Genomic DNA, 22,270 nt, shown 5'->3' on the forward strand with positions numbered 1-22,270 from the left:
CGGAAAAATGATCAGTCTCGTGCTGTTGTTCCATGTTCTTTGTAGTCAGCTGTGCTACGACTTCTTCACCAAGGTCATTGGAGTATTGTACAGACAAAACAGTTAGCTCGCCATCACTGAACCTGGTTTGGAATTGATGCTGAGGTAATCAAGATTTGTTCTTGTTCTGTGTGTGCAGAAAACCAATCCGCACCACCACAGAAAATTCTCTCTTGGCCTAACATGGCTTTGCCATGGAATCGCTTACATTTAGATTTCGCTGGTCCTTTTTGGGATGCACAATGATTAATTCTTGTTGATTCCTTTAGCCGTTTTCCATTTGTTGTTCGCATGTAATCAATGACATCGTCTGCTACCATCAAAGCCTTGTCTTCTATATTTTGCATAGGATTGCCACAAATCATTGTCACCAACAATGGACCTAAATTTGTGGCTGCAGAGTTTGAAACCTTTTGTGAATCTAATGGTATCCAGCATTTAACTTCAGCACCATTCTCTCCTCAATTGAACGAAGCCGCTGAAATATTCGTACGGACTTTATAAGTCGCAAATGTCTAAATTGCGCCCCTCTCATTTTTGTGAGAATACTCTTTTGTTGTTTTTCTCTTCGTACCAATCGCAGCCCGTCGACGGTGCTTCATCAGCTGAAGTGTTGCACAGTTATCCTCACAGAACTCTGATGAATTCATGCATCCTCCGCACCACGTGTCTTTGCCATGGCAGACCCACAAATTCTGGCCAGATGATATTGTCTATTTTCGTCATTTCTATGGCAGTCACCTATGGTCGAAAGGGTGCATTCTTCACCATCTTGGCCACGCTATGTTTGTTATCTCAGGTCCATCTGGTGAGGTACGCAGGCATCGGAATCAACGTTTGATACCACACTTGTTAGGGGTTGCAGTTCTGGACTACGGTCCATACTAGTATCGCTGGACCCACAATTCGAGACTAGCACTCCTCCGTGGCTTGCAACAAATCTGTAACATGTGCTCAGCCACCCTTCCTCAGGACATCAAGAAGGAGAGTAGTATAGCCTTCAGCTGATAGGAAGCAACCTCTTACAAGGCACTTAGTTAACGCCTCTATAGCTCTCTGTTTGAAATTATATTCCTCCTGACTATGAAGACTCCTGTACCACCAGTTTCAGTACAGTATATTATTTTTTTCAAATGACTTCTAATTATTTTAGTCATCGTAGACACAGACCATGCAGCCAGATCCTTATTGACTTCACTGACAAATCTGCTGTATATGCAAAAAAGAGATTTGTATGTTTCTATTTAGCATTGGCCACCAGTCATTCACATTGGCAAAAATTTGTTCGTCGTCGTCATAACAGGGAAGATATGTGATGTTATTTCAGTGATTACAAAACTCAGTCAAATCTACTGAGAACTTGGCAATATGAGACAACATATCAGTGTGACAATGCACTGCCTCTGGCCTTGATGCATGCACTGATTCAGTTAGAAATAGTGTCAAAGCATTTCCTGGCTCACGTGTTATAACTGGTCCTTGACATCCTGGATACTAACACAGGGGCAGAGTGGATGTCTAAGCTGGTGCCAGACGTTCTATTGTTGGCAGATATAGGGATTATGCTGGCCACTGGAGTATCTCAATATCACACAGACAGTTCATAGAGACTTGTGGACAAGCACTGTCCTGTTGATAAATGGAACCATGATACTATCACATGAGAGGTAACAGGCATACATGATGTCCATTATGTATCACTGTGCCATAAAAGTTCCCTCAGTCACTACTGGCCATGACCCAAAGTCATACATGATGGCTTCCCACACCATGACGCCCAGGTCACCACCATACTCACCAAAAATTCTCATCCAGGGTAGTGCAGAAATACCATTCATCACTGAACGCCATGCAATGCCATTCATAAGCAGTCCATGCTTCCCGGTCAGGGTGTAGCATTTGTTCTGTGGTGGTAGTGAGGGTAAATTATGCATGTGATGATAATTCCCTAGTTTGGCTGCAGCTAGTCTCTGAGCAACAGTACACGATGAAACAGCATTAGTAAGTCCACTAGCTGTTCTCAGATGGCAGGTGCAGATGTGAAGTGGTTATGATGTGTCTGGTTCACAATATATGGTTGACTAAAACTTTGACAACATGTATGGCTGCCATCACATTCCCATGCAGTCCAAGATCCGGTCACTGTAACATCTGAACGCCCCACAAAATTGGGTACTGCACAATGGAGACCCACAATGAGGCCCTTTCAAATTCTGTCTCACACGAATACAGAGCATCCCCATGTTGTTCACATTGATCACCAATATCTGACAATGTTCATCATGCTCCTTACCACACTCCAGTGTTGGCAACTAAACTACACATGAACACCACTAATGCACCGTGGTGGCCGTTTTGCTTGTCATGGAGAACTGCATACCTGTGGTGTGTATCAGTGCCAGATTAGCCTCGCAGCACATGCTGGCAAGCAAATGCTATGGGCAGTGCACATTAGGGAGGAAAGGAGGGGAGGGGGGGGGGGGGGGGCAGGTGCAGTTGGGTGTAAAAAAAAACTGTCAAGTTAGATTTGAACAGGATCCAACCTACTGTACAATGTACAACTGCAGAAGATATTAAGAAAGTGAAATATAATTTTATCTTGTGATTGTGAAATTTGCTGACAGGAAAATGAGAAGCACGGAAGAAAAAGATAAGCTTATTTGTTTTGTTTATATACACTACTAAGTTTAAAAAAAACCAAGTAGGTTCTTTGTGCAATGTACACTCCTGGAAATGGAAAAAAGAACACATTGACACCAGTGTGTCAGACCCACCATACTTGCTCCGGACACTGCGAGAGGGCTGTACAAGCAATGATCACACGCACGGCACAGCGGACACACCAGGAGCCGTGGTGTTAGCCATCGAATGGCGCTAGCTGCGCAGCATTTGTGCACCGCCGCCGTCAGTGTCAGCCAGTTTGCCGTGGCATACGGAGCCCCATCGCAGTCTTTAACACTGGTAGCATGCCGCGACAGCGTGGACGTGAACCGTATGTGCAGTTGACGGACTTTGAGCGAGGGCGTATAGTGGGCATGCGGGAGGCCGGGTGGACGTACTGCCGAATTGCTCAAGACGTGGGGCGTGAGGTCACCTCAGTACATCGATGTTGTCGCCAGTGGTCGGCGGAAGGTGCACGTGCCCATCGACCTGGGACCGGACCGCAGCGAAGCACGGATGCACGCCAAGACCGTAGGATCCTACGCAGTGCCGTAGGGGACCGCACTGCCACTTCCCAGCAAATTAGGGACACTGTTGCTCCTGGGGTATCGGCGAGGACCATTCGCAACCGTCTCCATGAAGCTGGGCTACGGTCCCGCACACCGTTAGGCCGTCTTCCGCTCACGCCCCAACATCGTGCAGCCCACCTCCAGTGGTGTCACGACAGGCGTGAATGGAGGGACGAATGGAGACGTGTCGTCTTCAGCGATGAGAGTCGCTTCTGCCTTGGTGCCAATGATGGTCGTATGCGTGTTTGGCGTCGTGCAGGTGAGCGCCACAATCAGGACTGCATACGACCGAGGCACACAGGGCCAACACCCGGCATCATGGTGTGGGGAGCGATCTCTTACACTGGCCGTACACCTCTGGTGATCGTCGAAGGGACACTGAATAGTGCACGGTACATCCAAACCGTCATCGAACCCATCGTTCTACCATTCCTAGACCGGCAAGGGAACTTGCTGTTCCAACAGGACAATGCACGTCCGCATGTATCCCGTGCCACCCAACGTGCTCTAGAAGGTGTAAGTCAACTACCCTGGCCAGCAAGATCTCCGGATCTGTCCCCCATTGAGCATGTTTGGGACTGGATGAAGCGTCGTCTCACGCGGTCTGCACGTCCAGCACGAACGCTGGTCCAACTGAGGCGCCAGGTGGAAATGGCATGGCAAGCCGTTCCACAGGACTACATCCAGCATCTCTACGATCGTCTCCATGGGAGAATAGCAGCCTGCATTGCTGCGAAAGGTGGATATACACTGTACTAGTGCGACATTGTGCATGCTCTGTTGCCTGTATCTATGTGCCTGTGGTTCTGTCAGTGTAATCATGTGATGTATCTGACCCCAGGAATGTGTCAATAAAGTTTCCCCTTCCTGGGACAATGAATTCACGGTGTTCTTATTTCAATTTCCAGGAGTGTATATAATAGTGGATATATCAATTACTGGTGTTTTGATCTGATGATAAAATTTATTTACTTCTGAATACAGTGAAGATGTCGTATTGGGCACTAGGTTTCACACCATGTAGCCATCCACCCCGGTGGACCCTGATTTGTGAAAATTGTGATAAAAATAATTTATCATAAGGCACTAAACAATTCAGTACTGGAGGGCAGCGTGGAGGGTAAAAATCTTAGAGGGAGACCAAGAGATGAATACAGTAAGCAGATTCAGAAGGATGTAGGCTGCAGTAGATACTGGGAGATGATGAAGCTTGCACAGGATAGAGTAGCATGGAGAGCTGCATCAAACCAGTATCAGGACTGAAGACAACAAACACAACAACAACAACAACAACAACAACAACAACAACAACAACAAGGCACTAAAACATTAACCACAACATGAGTTTACCGAATAGCTCGGTAACGTAATAGCTAAGTTCTAGCCTTGTAAGTTGAAGGTTGTATGTTCAGAACAGTAATTTTTTAATAATCTGAATCAAAATAATTATTCTCTCTATTTTTATACATTTAATTTACTTTTAAATATAATTCTTTTCTTAAATTTAATTTCTGGTGCCTGAATGCCTCATTTCAATCATTGTAATAACTTATTATTTTGCAAAAAATTAATTATGTGAATTTGCCAAAAACATTGTGATTGCAGTAAGATAGCATTTATTTTCTCAAGGTGGGAAAAAAACAGCATGTTTTAAATGTTTGAATGATGATAACCATCGAAGAAAATGTACGTTTTGTTTTGATGGTTCAAATGGCTCTGAGCACTATGGGACTTAACATCTGAGGTCATCCGTCCACTAGAACTTAGAACTACTTAAACCTAACTAACCTAAGGACATCACACACATCCATGCCCAAGGCAAGATTCGAACCTGCGACCATAGCGGCCTTGTGGTTCCAGACTGTAGCACCTAGAACCGCTCGACCACCCCATACGGCTTTTGTTTTGAGACCAATGCATGGCAAATCTAATCTGTACAGCTTTCAGTGAGCCTATCCACCCTAGTTCTGTTTGAAAGATGTTGTGTCCCTTCTCACTGCTGTTGATATTTGATAAATTGAAGCATAGACATGCTCAAATTAATTTTACATTCATTACTACAAATAAGTACAACATATGAATGTGAGTATCTCTATTGTAATGGTGCTTTCACAAAGCTTAGGAGATCCCCTGGTGACACTTCCATCATAGCAGATGTTTTGCACATTCTGTAAACAGAATGTTTCATCTGATATGTTTAATTGATAGACTGGTACTTTCATGGCAGATTAATAAAAATACTGTAATTATAATGATAGAAGCAAAGATTTCACTCTAAAAAAGAATAAAAACAAGAAAAAGTTAAAGTAAAATAAAAAAACTCCATATGATGACTAAAATAACATGGACAAGGATTCAAAACGAAATAAAAAATAATTTTATTTAAATCCAGATTATGCAGTTAAAAATTAAGACCACAGTCTTTGTGATTTACATTATTAAAAAAATTAGCATGTCACTGGGAAGTGAACTCACAACCTGCAGTTTATGATCCTACAGCACTGGTCACTTTTTGAATGAAACAGCTTTGGACATGTCTAAAACTTCAAGGTCACGACATTTTGCGATGCACTATTTAAATGTGAGGTGGATCACCAAACTATCAAATGGAAAATGGTGTGCACCATACAAGACAAATATTTGCTGTCCCAAACTATTATTTACATCTTTTTGAGGACTACAAATAACTATATTGCTTAGTACTCTAGGGAGCACAACAAACTAGCTGTGTCGAGTCAATGATTAAATTCAGAGAAAATTATGATGCCTGTGCACAACTTTACAGTATGCTGACTAAACCTTAACAATTACATCAAAATGACATATGTATTTTTGAAATCTACATTTTAGTATTACAACACTGTGGTAGCAAATGTTTACCTCATAGACTTTGCTCACGATTTGTTCTAAGAGTCCACCAATGCCCTTTTTTTGTTTCAGTTTGACTCATAAATTGAGAATTAATATAAGCCTCCTTGTCTTTACAAACTAACAATAAAATTATTGACAGCAAAAAGCTCCTGGAATTGCAGTTTTATAAACTTTTAATGGGAAATTCTTTAGAATTGTGTTTCCCAAATGTACAAATAGTCTTAAGCATTTACTTGTCTTTGATGATTACCAACTACAGTAAACACATTCTTTTGTACAATTAAGGTGCATTAAAAACATGTTAAGGAACATCATGGGACAAGATTGTCTAAACAACTTCACTGTAATGAACGTAGACTGTGATTTGCTTAGGGACATTGATTTGGCTAGTGCTATCTCTAAATTTGCCCAAATTAAATCAAGAAAAAGTTTTTTGTGAAGCACTGTGTTATCTTATATCCTAAACTTTTGCGACCTAACGCAAACCACGCCTTTGCTACAGGTCAAGAGCTGATTTAACCTGGCCCTGGTGTGTTACGCATGTGAAGTGACATTGACATCCCTTCTGGGTGCTTCATGTTTTTTGTAGGGCGGTGTATATACCTTAATATCACACACTAACAACATGCATTGGGACAGGTAGCAACTCACCATGTAGAAGAGGCACTGAACAGCATAACAAGACATTTAAATGTATACTAAGCTAGTGGGCTAAGTCCTCCATCACCTTTAGGCAACCAAACACATTCTCACATCTGAACAACTCTCACACATATGAAACGATAGTTTCCTCTCAGATCTAACATTTTGGTAACTATGTTAAGTATGCTACTGAAGAATACTGATTTTTTTTGCAAATGACAAACTCTAGTAAGATACGAGCTGTACTGCAGACAATGTGCAGCTATACAAACATAAGTATGTAATATTAAGTCATATATTTTGTTAATAATGTTATGAATGTAAATACTATTATCTCAAAACTGTGTAAATTATCATGCAAAGCTTTTGCTATTTTTAGGCAGAAAATAAAATACACCCAGTGATAGTGAATCTTCACACACACACACACACACACACACACACACACACACACACACACACACACACACACACACACACATTCATGCAATTACAACTCACACCCATGACCACTGAACAAATTGAAACAACTTTAATGATATATTACATATGAAGTGAACAGAAACTGATAGTTTAATTTCTTACTGCCATTTATTTTATTGTCTTATACAGCAGTTTAAAATGACAACAACACAGTAATTTTCACTGGAAAATTTTCTAACATTAACAATAATACCACGATGGCAAGTAACTATTATTTGTGGAATTATGTAGGCATCCTCAATGAAGATCGGAGAATCTGCAACTCCCTGCTCTTTACTACTTCCGTTGCAATTTGCTCATCTGCAACAAAAATGGCAATTTTTTACACGAGTTAAAACAAATAAAATATTCAATTTATATTTGAAAAGGACAAGGATTACATAAATCATTTGTTAAGTAACAAAATGAAACTGTTGTCAACATTGTATCTTTGCAAATGTAATGTTCAATAAACTATCAGTTGTTAACATTAAGGATTACGTTTTGTACTGCTCAATATAATTGTCACCACTGCCATAACTAATCAAGTACATCAAAAGTTTGGGATAAAAAATATAAAAATATTAGCAATATGGACCAGAATAAGTCTCTCTTGTACCAACATTTTCAAGTTTCACTTTTAGACTATTTTCTTGGAGTCTAAAGACACACTGTGTGTTATTTGGCTGCAATACACTGATAATATTCTCATCACTTGGATGCAAAATTTTTAGTAAGACTCAATTGCACATTGATACTCTGATGATTATCATTTTAAAATCTAATGATTTTCAAACTAGTAAATAGTTTCTTTATCATGAAAATATAAACGGTGGGAAGCAATAAGGAATACAACATGGAGATATTAGGGAAGTGGGAAGTCTTGCAAAGATCCAGGAATGTAGTGGAGATAACACTGAGCTGAGACATTCAAATTGCAGAGTACTAACAGTTAAGATATTAAAAGAAGACAATTTCTATATGATGTTGGAAGTTAGGACCCAAAGGATGTGAATGGTTAATGAATGCAAGTCCCTGTTCTTAAGTTCTATACCATGTCAACAATTGAATTTTGGATGTTGCTGGTGCAGACAGTTTGTCTTTGGACATTCTCTCCCATTCAAACATTGCCCTTCTCTCATGTTTGACAATGTTCTTGGGTGCATTATTTGTTCCCATCACTCACCATAAGAGGATACATACATTACTGTTGAACATGACTGTTTTGGTGTTCCAGGTGTTATGGTAAGGGGAGACGTAATGTTACATGGGTGTACTGACTTCCAAATCTTGAAACACATTACATTCACCAATTAACATTATTGTGACACCTTACTCCTTTCCCTTGCACATTCTTCCATGGTGCGTTCAACCGCAACTCCATTTCTTTGGATAACAATGCATGACCGCATCAAACACTGCAAGTGGCGGAGCTCCTGGAATGAGATCAACAAATGGACTGGCCTGCATATTCCCCCAATGTTAAGTCCCGCTGAGTATTGCAGCACGTCCACATGCACCTATGACCATACAGCAGCTGTCAGTCACTCTGGTGGGGGAATGGAAAGTGAGACCACAAGAACTGCTTATTAACCTTGTGGCAAGCATGGAAGCTCATTCCGGAGCATGCATTGCTGTCAATGGTGATCACACACTCTGTTAAGTACCATGATCCACCTTTTGTAATACGCAGAGGACCACTGTAAATCAGTGTTGTTATTGTCATTGAATAAAACTGTCATTTATATTTGTCTCATTGTATATTTCCTCCAGCTACCTTATGTACTGTACTGTACTGTACCAGTTCTTTCTGTGTATGGTTCAAGTTTCATTGAGCTGTGTTATTTTGCAGTGATACATCGTGTGAAACTTACTTTTGTCTTTAAGTGTGTCATTACTGGTAAGAGTTTTGCATTCCATTAGAAATACCATGCAGCTACAAAATAATGTACTACTGATTTTGTAGTCAGTGAAATCATCTGCCACCATAACTGAACCATTAGAAACAATGTCTACAGCAACAAGATCACTTTCATAAAATATTTTCACTTGAGAAAACTGAGGAAATACCAAATATGAAACTAATGAGATAAATTTTAATAATTGCTTGGCTGAACAAAAACTGATGACAACCAAGTACTAAGTGGAACTAAGTAATAAAAGCCTCACTTATTTGTGAGCAGTAATGCTGAGATATGTCTGGTCAAGGCAAAAACAATAAATTGTAAATTCTCAAGGCAGTGAAAATGAAATGTCGTTTGGTGAGGATTTCCTGGCAGGTAGACCAGATCGCCTGGTGCAAGTCTTTTGAGGCAACGCCACTTTGGCAACTAGCGCATCTATGAGGATGAAATGATGATGATGATGATGATGATGAAGACGACACAAACACCCAGTCCCTGAGTAGAGAAAATCTCCAACCCAGCCGAGAGTCAAACCCGGGCAAGCGTTCCTTAACTATTCATAAGTTTCCTATTAAGCACGAGCCCCAGAAATTTTGGATTTTCAATCAACAGAAGAGCAACAGGCCTAAGATGTAAAGACAGCAGTGGAAGGAACCACTTGTGCCTCCAAAAATTCATACAAATGGTTTTGTCAGTGGAAAAACAAAAGTCACTGTCAATGCTCCATGAGTAAAGACGATAGACACATGCCTGAAGTCACTGTCACAGCTGGTGACAGAAATTGGGCTGTAGTAGATGGAAAGTGTCTGTCCTTGGCAAGCTTAAGTATGAGTATGACAGTGGCTTCATGCCAGTATCTGGGAAACGTGGGATCTGCCCAAATGGGATTATATGTATGAAAGAGAAAGTGCTTTCCCGCAAGAGATAGGTGGTGCAACATCTGAATGTGGATATCATCTAGCCCTGGGAAGGCATATCAAGAGAAAGCATGATCTAGCTCGTTCATAGTAAAGGTGGCATTGAAGTTTAAGTGTTCATGATTATGAGAGGAGAAAGGTATCACCCGAAAGGTGATAGTGGGCAAAGCTTGAAATCTCTGCACAATGAGGTCCGCAATGACATCATCTGCTACTGTCATGCTGAAAATTGGGGAATGGACCTCCATCCCAGAGAGCTGTCAGAGGTTGGCCCACAAGACGGAAGTTGTAGAATTTTGGAACATGTATTATGTTAGAGTATAATGACTTTTATGGAGACTAGAAATCTACTCTGTAGGAATCAGCATGGGTTTCGAAAAAGACATTTGCGTGAAACCTAGCTCGCGTTATTTGTCCATGAGACTCAGAGGGCCATAGACACGGGTTCACAGGTAGATGCCGTGTTTCTTGACTTCCGCAAGGTGTTCGATACAGTTCCCTACAGTCGTTTAATGAACAAAGTAAGAGCACATGGACTATCAGACCAATTGTGTGATTGGATTGAGGAGTTCCTAAATAACAGAACGCAGCATGTCATTCTCAATGGAGAGAAGTCTTCCAAAGTAAGAGTGATTTCAGGTGTGCCGCAGGGGAGTGTCATAGAACCGTTGCTATTCACAATATACATAAATGACCTGGTGGATGACATCAGAAGTTCACTGAGGTTTTTTGCAGATGATGCTGTGGTGTATCGAGAGGTTCTAACAAAGGAAAATTGTACTGAAATGCAGGAGGATCTGCAGCAAATTGATGCATGATGCAAGGAATGGCAATTGAATCTCAATGTAGACAAGTGTAATGTGCTGCGAATACATAGAAAGATAGATCCCTTATCATTTAGCTACAAAATAGCAGGTCAGCAACTGGAAGTAGTTAATTCCATAAATTATCTGGGAGTACGCATTAGGAGTGGTTTGAAATGGAATGATCATATAAAGTCGATCGTCGGTAAAGCAGATGCCAGACAGTTTCATTGGAAGAATCCTAAGGAAATGCAATCTGAAAACAAAGGAAGTAGGTTACAGTACACTTGTTTGCCCACTGCTTGAATACTGCTCAGCAGTGTGGGATCCGTACCAGATAGGGTTGATAGAAGAGATAGAGAAGATCCAAAGGAGGGCTGCACGCTTCGTTACAGGATCATAGATGAACTCCAGTGGAAGACTCTGCAGGAGAGACGCTCAGTAGCTCGGTACAGGTTTTTGTTAAAGTTTCGAGAACATACCTTCACCGAAGAGTCAAGCAGTATATTGCTCCCTCCTATGTATATCTCGCGAAGAGACCATGAGGATAAAATCAGAGAGATTAGAGCCCACACAGAAGCATACCGACAATCCTTCTTTCCATGAACAATACGAGACTGGAATAGAAGGGAGAACCGATAGAGGTACTCAGGGTACCCTCCGCTACACACCGTCAGGTGGCTTGCGAAGTATGGATGTAGATGTAGGTGTAGATGTAACTTAACGAACTAGAAAATGAAACCCTGCTAATTTTTTTGCCATACCGAAGAATGCGACAACACGGCACATGCAACTGTTGTTTAAAACAAATATTGTTCACAAGGGACCGGGAAAGATGAAGTGCAAGGAAGGGAACGTTCTTTGGTGGTAAGGATAATGTTTTTAAGGTATTCTTATCTGGTCATCACAACTTAGGAAACAATGTTCATCGAAGGTCATCAGGAGAAAAGCCTCCCATCGGCTTTAGAAAGGTGCCAATAGAGTTTGCACGTCCTTGGGGTAGCAGTCAGCAAACTAATGGCACATGGCAAATAGTTGCTCAAGTAAATGTCAGAGAGAATGGACCACTCAAGATAACAGGGAAGTTGGGCAGTGCAGAACTAGAGGTCCAAATGGGAATAGGTGTATGTGGAGTCTGAAAACAACAAATGGGATTAGGTATTTGAAAGGAACGTAGGTGTTCCAGTGTTAAGGCAGATAAGGTTGAGCTTATTGAGAAGGTCAGCAAAGGTTCCAGAAGAGCCCAAAAGTGGTTGGTGTGCATTAAAGTTACTGAGCAACAGAAAGGGGTGAGAGAGTTGACCAATAAGTTGGAGGAAGTTGGAGCTGGTGACACCGAGTGATGGCAGGATGTAGATGGTATTAAGAGATAAGGTGAAGCAAAGAAGGAAAATACGGGCTGCAACAGCTTGCACCTGGATTTTCAGTGAGATGGTTTAAATATGAATGTTACCCCAGATGAGCAGCATATTTCCCCCTTAAGATGGAATGCCATTCTCAGGGTAAAAGTCAAAGCAGACGAGCAAGAAATGCAAGACGTCAAAGCGGTCGCAAGAATGCAATTTTGTTACCTGGAGGCATAAAACAAAGTGGGTGCTGCAATTCCATGAGTAGCCAAATTCCTCTTTATTGTATTTAATACCGCACACGTTCTAGAGGAGCAGAGTCATGACAGGGAATGGGGAGGATTGAAAAAAAATGAAGGGTTGCCACCTTAGCGGCTGCTGAGTGCCAACATCTGAAGACTCACTGCTACAGCACACAGAGGCTGGAAAATCCTGTTCCATGAGATCTACAGAGGTTTTGGCATTTTCACTGGGTTGGCCTGCAGATTCCAGGGCAGAAAAACAGTTGACAGTGCACCACCAAAATGGAGGTCAGTTGGATATCACACGGTGACATCGTTTGAGAGGATCCCTGAGTTAGACGTTTGCCTTTGTTTGATTCCTTGGAGGATCTGCAGTTGGCAGATGAAGACTCAGATGTTTGTTGGCTGGAGGGACATACAAAGTCTTTGCAGGAGTATTCTTTTTGTCCTTTACGGCCTTCCGGTTTGTAGCAGGTGGTTTTGCTGACAGAGGCAAAGATTTGGTGGCTAGTTGCACAGCTGGAGAAGGAGACATAGATATTCTTTTTGTCCTTTCCGGCCTGCCGGTTTGTAGCAGGTGATTTTGCTGACAGAGGCAAAGATTTGGTGCTAGATGCTACCATGGCACTGGCTGATTTTACAACCATGGTGCTAAATTCAAGGTCGCAAGTCTGTGTGACCATGTCCTTTGTGGAGTGAGGTATAGCAAGAATGGTACTGCAATTGTCAGATGGTACAACAAAGGGCTTTTGACTAGCCAACAACATGCAAGCGACAGGATAAGGCACTTTTTCCTTCACCCAGACCTCATGGACAGCCCGCTCATTAAGATACAGGGGACATTCTCGGGGATGAGGCTGCATGGTTGCTACTGCAATTGATACAGCAGGGGGGGGGGGGGGGGGGGGGGGGGGGAGAGGAGGAGGAGGAGGAGGAGGAGGAGGAGGAAGGCCATCAACCTCATGAGCATCATGCACCTTTCTGAATAATAAATGGATTAACTGTAGCAAAGGACTGACCTCCTTCAGTATGTGATACCATGAGGAACCAATGTGCAGTTGGGAGACTCTTTGAACCTTTATCCTCATTCCGTTTATGCTTAGTAGACCTAGACTGAGATGGTGATTGGCTGATGGTGCAAAAATCCCCCATGATTGCCAGAATCTCCAATGGCATGCTGCTTCCCTCATTGATTGTTCACACCTCAGGTCACATCTCCCAAACTCCTGACAAAGGGATCAATTGGCACATGTGGTGAAACAGGCACTGAGGTCATGACTGTCACATTGTAGAGCAAGCTCTGCTAGTATACACCCTGTGCCTATGCCTACTCATCCTAACTGATAACTTGGTGGCAGTCATGCTGATGTAAAAGACTGAATGGCATTTATGGAACAGTTGGTGTAGGACATGTGTTGTTTCACATGTGGCTCTCCCTTTGATAATACATGTCTTGCCAGTTACACGGCTTGTATAGGTGGTGATAGGAGGACGCATAGGGCACATGTAACAGTGGGGACAGTCACAGGAGTGGGAGCCATAGGCTAGGGAAATGGATACAGAATGAGCATAGGGTCTGACAAGGATATTGTGGAGATTGGGAGGGTGATGAACAGCAATTCTGTGTGTGGTGAGCAAAATATCAGACAGAATGGACCTCATTTCAGCACATGATTTTAGAAAGTCATAGCCTTTTCAAAGTAGCTGATTAATAAATTCACGACCAGGACAATGATGTCTGGCAGAAAGGTGTCCACTAAGTTGTTTTTTGGAGGGATCAAAAGTACCACAATTGTATATGATGGCCCAGGAAAGTTGGTTTTGAACTAGGCTGTTGGGTAACTACATACAGTGAAGGCTGAGGTGAGGATGGTGGTGTACTGAAGTAAAGCATATGTCTGTCTCGAATGACAGTACTGTATGGGAGGGGATGTCTGACATGGAAAGGATGGCAACTGTCAAAACGTAAGTATTGTTGTTTGTTTGTAGGCTTAATGTAAACATAAGTGTGTAGCTGACCTTTGCTGAATGTCAAGGAATGGTATCAGGAAGAGGACTATGCAAAATTTAACCGGGATTCCAAGAATTTGGGGCAGAATAAGGGAAAAAGACACTAATAATGTTAATTGAACTTTCTATCGGTGCTGAACAGAACTAATCATAATTTTGGTGCAGTACATGAAAGTACTTAAAACTATATTCAAAATTAAGACTGCATATAATGAATGTCCATAGAATAAAACATGAATTTAAAAAGGATAAAAAGCTAAGGAAGGAGTTAAAAAAGAAAAAATCTCATCTTGTCAAACAGGAAATGAAGGCATCATCTGAATGATGATCTAAATAACTAATCTATGATGATCTAAATCATGATCTAAATAACTAAAGTTATGACTTTTTGTTTATCATTTTGAGGGATAAGTCAAATGGTAAAGGTTCAGCAGGTAAAATTTGTCAGAACATTACCCAATGTACTGCATATCTCTTGAGAATATAAAACTACAGTAAAATTTGTTATCAGTCATTTACAGAGAAAAACAATCGAGTGAAGTGTAAGGCACATTTAAGATCCTAAAAGCAGTGATTATGAGAGAGTGAACAACACAAATTTTTCTAACATACATTAAGTATGCTTTACACATCTGTTTTGTATTAAGTTACTGAGATAGGTAGGGACATATTAACTGAATTCTTGTTTCAGAGGGTTGAAACATAGCCGGAATAAATTTATTCAAGTTGTCATGGTCTTGGCTATTTGCTGGACTCTGTCCATTGAATATGGGATCCTAGCCAGCTGAACTTAACTGTGGACAATACAGTATCATTAAAGTTTCTGCCACAATCAAAGACAGAATGAAACTCGCAATTGCAGCCAGCATCTACTGACTTGTAAACCCCATGCAGTTCACTATGCCTAGGCTTGGCTCGACGTCCTGACATAAGATGGTCCATAAGACCCTTAATAGCTGGTGTCACAAGTGGCATCTGCGGGCCATATCTACAACCTCTCACTTAAGACTTCAGTTGGGCAAATGTTGCTAGCATGTATAGGCTGTCTGTTCAAGACTTTTCCCTCTATATTCTTAGTATCCAGGTGTTACAAGATGACGATGGATATGACTTACCACACAAAAGGCAGTGCAACATCTCTTAAATATGGTTGCACAGCTACTTGCAGATAAGTAGAATTTCAATGAGAAACTAAGTAAGTTTAGGATAGCCAATAAGATGGAAGTCCTTTCAACACCCAGTAATTATTCCCCAATAATGGACTTTACAACTTTCTCTTTAGTAATACAATCTGAGGCAAACATGGAGGCAAAAGTCAAAGTTTTTATGAGCGATTTGAGAACTGCACTGATCTTGGATAAGTGGCCGGAGTACCAACTGGTAAGTACTGAATGACTAACATTGACAGTTGATAGGACGGTGTTCAACAAGTGGCAACTTTCAAAAATTCGTGTGAGCACTACCAGTCAAAAGGTACCACAAACAACAAGGAAGAGTTGCATAAGGAAATCTCAATGAAGCATGGGGAGGGGTATGAAGAATTTGCAGACTACATTATCAAAATGAACAAGGAAACAGACATCCCATCAGGGAGTGCACAAAAGGACTGATTAGTGATTCAAGAAACAAAGCAGCACATACTAGAAGCGTTTCTGTGCAGATTACCATCAGAGATGTTACGGAAAGCGTGGACAGGTTTTCCAGATACTTCATATGGGGCAGTGAAATACACAGTCTCTCTGACATAAGTATAAACATGTCTGTGGCCAGGGAAACAAAATAATGTGGTCACACAGAAGCAACATTTTACCTGGGTCATGTAGACTGTGATTGGTGGGCACCACAGTCTGCTAACTGTGGTCAACTAGGACACTGAGAAAAAGAAAGTCAGTAACACTAAATGTCTGCATGTGATAGACCATGCATTAAATGGATGTGGAATAGAGATGGGTTGTTCATGAACTAATGGGTCCTAAGGAACACTTCATCAAGATGAACAGTATGAGTGAGGAATGAATTCTAAGGAATGGTCTTTCATAGTTCACTTCGGTCGCGGCTTTCTACTTATAGTTCCTGGGAACGGGAAACGGTTGGTCTCGTTCCCAAAACAGCACATTGGCCGGTCTCGTTCCAGCCTTGGTCCCATTCGCATCTGTCTCAGTCTCGGTCGGGCGGACTCATCGTCCTTCGCGGGGCCACTCGTCGCAGTTCCACTGCTGACTGCTCATAGTTCAGTATCGAGTTGTTGTTCACTTCGTTCGCTGCGCACTCCCATTCTAGATCTGTTTCAAACCTTTTTTGAACTCTGAACTTCTGGTTCTTTTGTATTATATTCAGTGTCCATGACCAGTAATTAAAATGTATTTAATAATTATGTAAACTACAATAAAATTATGTGGTATGTAATACATACATCTTTTCAGGTAACAAAACAGCATATCAGCTTACTTCACTATTTTGATAAACAGCACAAGAAACACTTGTAAAAAGGTAAGATTATTTTGTTATTAGACATGCAAAGGAAGTCAGCACAGCACACACGAGTGGCCATTTTCCGTCTTTTTTTTGATCCGGGGTAAAAGAGCATGTTCATTGTTATGGAAGGCAGACTGACTAGCAACCAAATGAAGGCCGCGCTCCATAATCGAGAGTGTGGTGTCACGTTTTGTAAAGAGAGTATGATAACTTCTACAATATTATTTCAGTGGTACAGGGTGGCGTACAAGAAATCAGCCCCAAGTACTAGACTGCTCATTGACACCCACCAATCATCATCTATTGTTTGGAAGTAGTTGTTTGCATTACCTTATTTGTTATTTCTTCACTGCCTAATTATTACATGTTTATCTATTCTGCCTGTAGCAGTCAACAAATCGTGCGTAACTGGTGAGCAGTCCGTACTCGGGGCTGGTTTTTCATGTGCCACCTTATGTTATTTCACAGCAATCAGCCACATAACACTACAGTTGGCTAAAAGAGATGTTTTGCAGAATCACAAAAATTACACGTGTGTGAGAATTCTGTTATGAATAAAAACTCTGTACTCCAGGGGGGAGGTAAGTGCCCCCTCTTGGCGTCTTCTGTCTTCAGTCCCTATGCTGCTAATTTTGAATTCCTCATACGAACGATATACCAAGCACAAATGAACAGTGAATGAGTAAAAATGAACTTAACCAAAAAAGAGCAATCACCAGTGAACTAGTTCCCAAGGATGAATGACTTTGCCCATCTCTAATGTGGAACTGTTGTTGCCACTGGTTAGTGCTTATGAGAAATACAGCTTTTGATCAACAGAGTGCAAAGTCAGCGGCAGAACTTTGAGTAACCAATAGAATACGAAAGAGATAAATTTGATTTTATTAATGACAGTAACACAGTTGTAAGTTGTTAGGTGAAAGTTTCTTGGTTTTGTCAATATAGGTCCACCTCGTTTTATACTAAGTGGGATAAGAGACGTATTGTAAGCTGGCTGGCATTCACCCTAGGGGACTGTAAATTCCAGTTTGTTTGTAGTAGTAGTAGTAGTAGTAGTAGTAGTAGTAGTAGAGGGGTTTTGGGCGCACGACAGCAAGGTCTTCAGGGCCCGTTCAGTAACTTAGTGAGACGGGTGTCCAAGAAAAATCCCAGAACAGAAATATAAAACGGAACAGAAAACATGGGTAACAATCGTTGAAAAACATGAGCTCACCCACACCAAAGCATGGGATGAAGCAGAGCGTCAGCAGTAAAACATGGACAACACAGGAAGAAAATGATAGAGAAAGCTAAAACAATGTAGCAGATGGAAGTGGCTGGCTGACCACAAGGAAAAAAGGGGAGGAGTCAGCCACTCTGCAATACACTAAAACCTCCAGCCTAAAATTTTAGGTCAGAGTCCAGACACATCAGAAAACTTAAAAACCCTAGACACACATGTCACATCATTAGCTCAAACAGAAGGCAGGTCCCCATCAACTTATGCTTCTGCCCGTGCAGCACGGTATAAAATGCAGTCCGTTAAAATGTGCCGGACAGAGATGTGCACACCACAAGCATCACAAAATGGTGGATCCTCCCGCCGTAATAAAAAGCTATGTGTGAGAGGACTGTGCCCAATCCGAAGACGTGTGAGGGCCACCTCCTCCCGCCTGAGCAACCGGCAGGAGGAACGCCACGGCCGAGTGGTTGACTTTATCAACCGCAGTTTATTGGCCGTCACCGCCAGCCATTTGTCCTCCCACAACTCCATGCACTTCCTGTGGAGTGCAGCGATGGCAGACTGCAAGGAAATAGGACACTGGACCACATCCTGCTCTCTGCAGGCCTCCTTGGCAGCCCGATCGGCCTGTTCATTGCCCCAGATGCCGACATGACCAGGCACCCAGCAGAAGGATACTTCTGTACCCCGCCGTTGGAGCAAGTACAGTTGGTTATGTATCAGCTGGACCTTCTCAGTCAGGTACAGGTTCTGCAGTGATTGTAAGGCACTAAGAGAATTGGAGCAGAGAAGAAATCGATCGCCCCGAACACGATTCATCTGCTCCAGTGCCTTCAGGATCGCGTGGAGCTCCGCTGCGAAAACGGTATATTCGGCAGGGAGGCGAATCTGGGTAACTTGATCAGGGAACACTACAGAACAGCCAAGGAAATTCTCCTGTTTGGAGCCATCAGTGTACACGACAGTGTACCGTGATGCACATCTAAAATGTTAAAAAACAGAGATTGGAATGTAAAATCTGGTGTGCCATCTTTCTTAAAATGAGTCAAATCTAAAATAAGTTTGGGTCTCCGGAGGAGCCAAGGTGGAGATCTGCTCCAACCGCGACGCAAAACACGGAGACCAGCCATAGACATCGCAGTGAGGCAATCCTGTGCGCGAATCCCATAGGGCTGCATCGCACGTTGCCTGTTATGAAATAACTGTGCCACGGCACGGTATGCACGGGTGTATGGTGTGGGCAAAGTTTTATACGCCTGGCGCACTGTAAGTAGTCGTTGCCGCATATGAAGTGGCGGTTCACCAGCCTCTGCACGGAGGCTTGGTATGGGGCTAGTTAGGAATGCCCCAGTGGCCAACCGAAGCCCTTCATGTTGCACAACGTCCAACATCGTTAAGTAAGAAGGCCTCAAAGACCTGTACACCGTGCACCCATAATCGAGCCGAGATCGCACAAACGCCCTGTAAAACTGGAGCAGACAAGTCCTGTCAGCTCCCCATGTACTGTGGCTAAGACATTTTAAAATACTTAAAGCCTTAAGTGACTGCCATTTCAGGTCTTTAAGATGAGGTAACCACGTGAGCTTCGAGTAAAAAATGAGCCCCAGAAACCTCACCGTGTCTTGAAAGTAAGAATAGTGTCCCTCGCCTGCAACTCAGGAAAGGTTAAAATTGAACGAGAACGGTTAAAAAGAACACATACAGACTTCTCGGTGGAAAACTTAAAACCACTCTTCCGCGCCGTCATCCAAGTTGCAACTGACGAGTTGTCGTTGCAAGGCTTGAAGAAGAGCAAAACAAAGAGAATCATCCACAAACAAAGAACACTGGACAGGACTTTTCACTATGGATGTAATGCTATTAATAGCGATGGCAAAGAGAGTCACACTTAAAATGCTACCCTGAGGCACACCGTTCTCCTGCTCAAAGCGATCAGACAGGACGTCACCAATTCGGTATCTAAAATATCGTGGCGAGAGGAACGACTTAATACAAAGAGGAAGACAACCACGAAAAACCCATTCGTGAAGTTGCTCCAGGATGAGACGCCTCAAAGTGGTATCGTAGGCCTTCTCAATGTCGAAAAATACACCTAGAAGGTGGAGACGGAGTAGGAAAGCTTGTTGTATAGCCGCCTCAAGGAGAGCAAGGTTATCGAAGGTTGAACGAAACCTCCTGAACCCACACTGAAAGCGACTAAGGAGTTGTCGGGATTCTAACATCCAGACAAGGCGGCGGTTGACCATCCGCTCCAAGGTCTTCCCTATGCAACTAGTGAGGGCAACACTACGGTAGCTACTTGGGCTCGTCTGGTCTTCCCAGGTTTTAAAAAAGGGATTAAAACTGCCTCACACCACGCATCAGGAAAGTGACCCAACGCCCAAATGGCATTAAAAAGTGCGAGGAGGATTTCTTTGTTGCACATTGTGAGGTGCCATAGCATACTGTAATGGATCCTGTCATGACCAGGGGATGTGTCACGAGCTCAAGACAATGCAGAATCCAGCTCCCACATAGAAAATGGGCAGTTGTAAACTTCATGAGAGCTGGACTGGAAGTCCAGACTACATCTCTCAGAAACGGCCCTATGGCGCTGGAAACCTGGATCCTGACTGGTTGTTGCAGTAACTGTGGCAAAATACGCTGCCATAGTCTGGGCAATGTCTCGTGGATCCGTGTGGAGAGTGCCGTTATTCATTACAGCAGCTATGGGGCACCTCCCTCCTCTGCCAGAAATTCTCCTGATCATCTCCCACACAATGGAACTTTTGGTGGAACGATTAATGGTGTTCAGGAACTGTTGCCATGACCTCTTCTTGCTCTCACGAATAATGCGGCGACACCTTGCCCTCGCCACCCGAAATACTGCAAGATTCTCAGCAGTCGGCCGAGACTTGAACCGACGCAGAGCCGCACGCCTGGTCCTGATTGTAGAGCGACACTCGGCACTCCACCACCAAGGCACAGGTGGCCTCTTCCGGGGGTCTGTGGACTGTGGAATGGATGCTGCAGCGGCGTGGTGGACCGTTTCGGTAATATGATCCACCCACACCTCAACAGTCACACAGTGTTCGAATTGGGCCAACTGGCTATAAAGTGTCCAGTCAGCTCTACTGAGCACCCATCGTGGTGGTCTCCTTTCGGGGCCCACGCCATCTGGCAGGTGAATCCAGATGGGGAGATGATCACTGCCATGCAAGTCAGCGACCACTTCCCAGTGAGCACTGGCGGCAAGAGCTGGGGAGCAAAGCGAGAGATCAATGGCAGAGAACGACCCAGCTGCTGTGCAGAAATGAGTACTCTGTCCTCCATTGAGCAAGTAGGCACAGGATGACAGGAGAAGCCTCTCAATTGCTCTACCCCTGGGGCAGGTAATTGCAGAGCCCCAAAGCACATTGTGGGCACTAAAATCACCACAAATAATGAATGGTTGGGGGAGCTGCATAAGAAGGTCGGTGAGGGCCACTTCATCAAGTGCGTCATGTGGGGGCAAGTAAAGTGAACAGACAGTCAATGGATGACGTACTTGCACAGACACAGCGACAGCCTGTAAAGTCGTCATAAGCGAGAGAGGCAAGGAGTGGTAGTCCGCCTGATGAAAATACCTACACCTCCTCTAGCTCTCTCTCCACGCAAGTCGTCCTCTTTGTGGAGTGTATAGCCTCGCAGCTCAGGGGAGTATGAGGGATGGAAATAAGTCTCCTGGAGACAGAGACACAGTGGTCTACCCTGAGAGAGTAGACGAAGTTCCTCCACGTGCGTCCTGAACCCTTGCAAGTTCCACTGAAGTATGGCAGCCATCTAAGTTGGGGGTAGCACCTTCATCCTGTCTCTCCGACAGGGCGGGGAGACCGCAGCAGGTGGAGGGGCAGGTGTGGGGCGAGATAATTGCTTTTTTTTGTTTTTATTTCCTGGACTTTGCATTCCTCTAAAAATATTTGGCAGTCCCTACTCCAAACAGGGTGGTTCCCAGAGCAATTAATACATCTGGCTGGAGACGAGCAACCAACTCCTTCATGAGCAGCCTTACCACAGTTGCCACAAGTCGCTTCACCTTTACACTCTAAGGTGGTATGCCCAAAATGCTGGCATTTAAAACAGCGCATT

The 22,270-nt window shown here is 43.1% G+C and overlaps 1 protein-coding gene across 1 annotated transcript in view; it reads right to left on the reverse strand.

Annotated features, from left to right (window-relative positions):
• Positions 1-7,354: 7,354 nt before the first annotated feature.
• The window catches only part of LOC126356316 (mitoferrin-1), a 48,843-nt gene continuing 33,927 nt past the window's right edge, over positions 7,355-22,270 (reverse strand). The window contains exon 7 of the mRNA XM_050007280.1: positions 7,355-7,565. The gene's annotated coding sequence lies outside the window, so the exon portion shown is untranslated. The remainder of the gene's footprint in view (positions 7,566-22,270) is intronic.

Source organism: Schistocerca gregaria, chromosome 3 (genome assembly GCF_023897955.1).
Source record: "Schistocerca gregaria isolate iqSchGreg1 chromosome 3, iqSchGreg1.2, whole genome shotgun sequence".
In the NCBI taxonomy this organism is placed as follows: domain Eukaryota; kingdom Metazoa; phylum Arthropoda; class Insecta; order Orthoptera; family Acrididae; genus Schistocerca; species Schistocerca gregaria.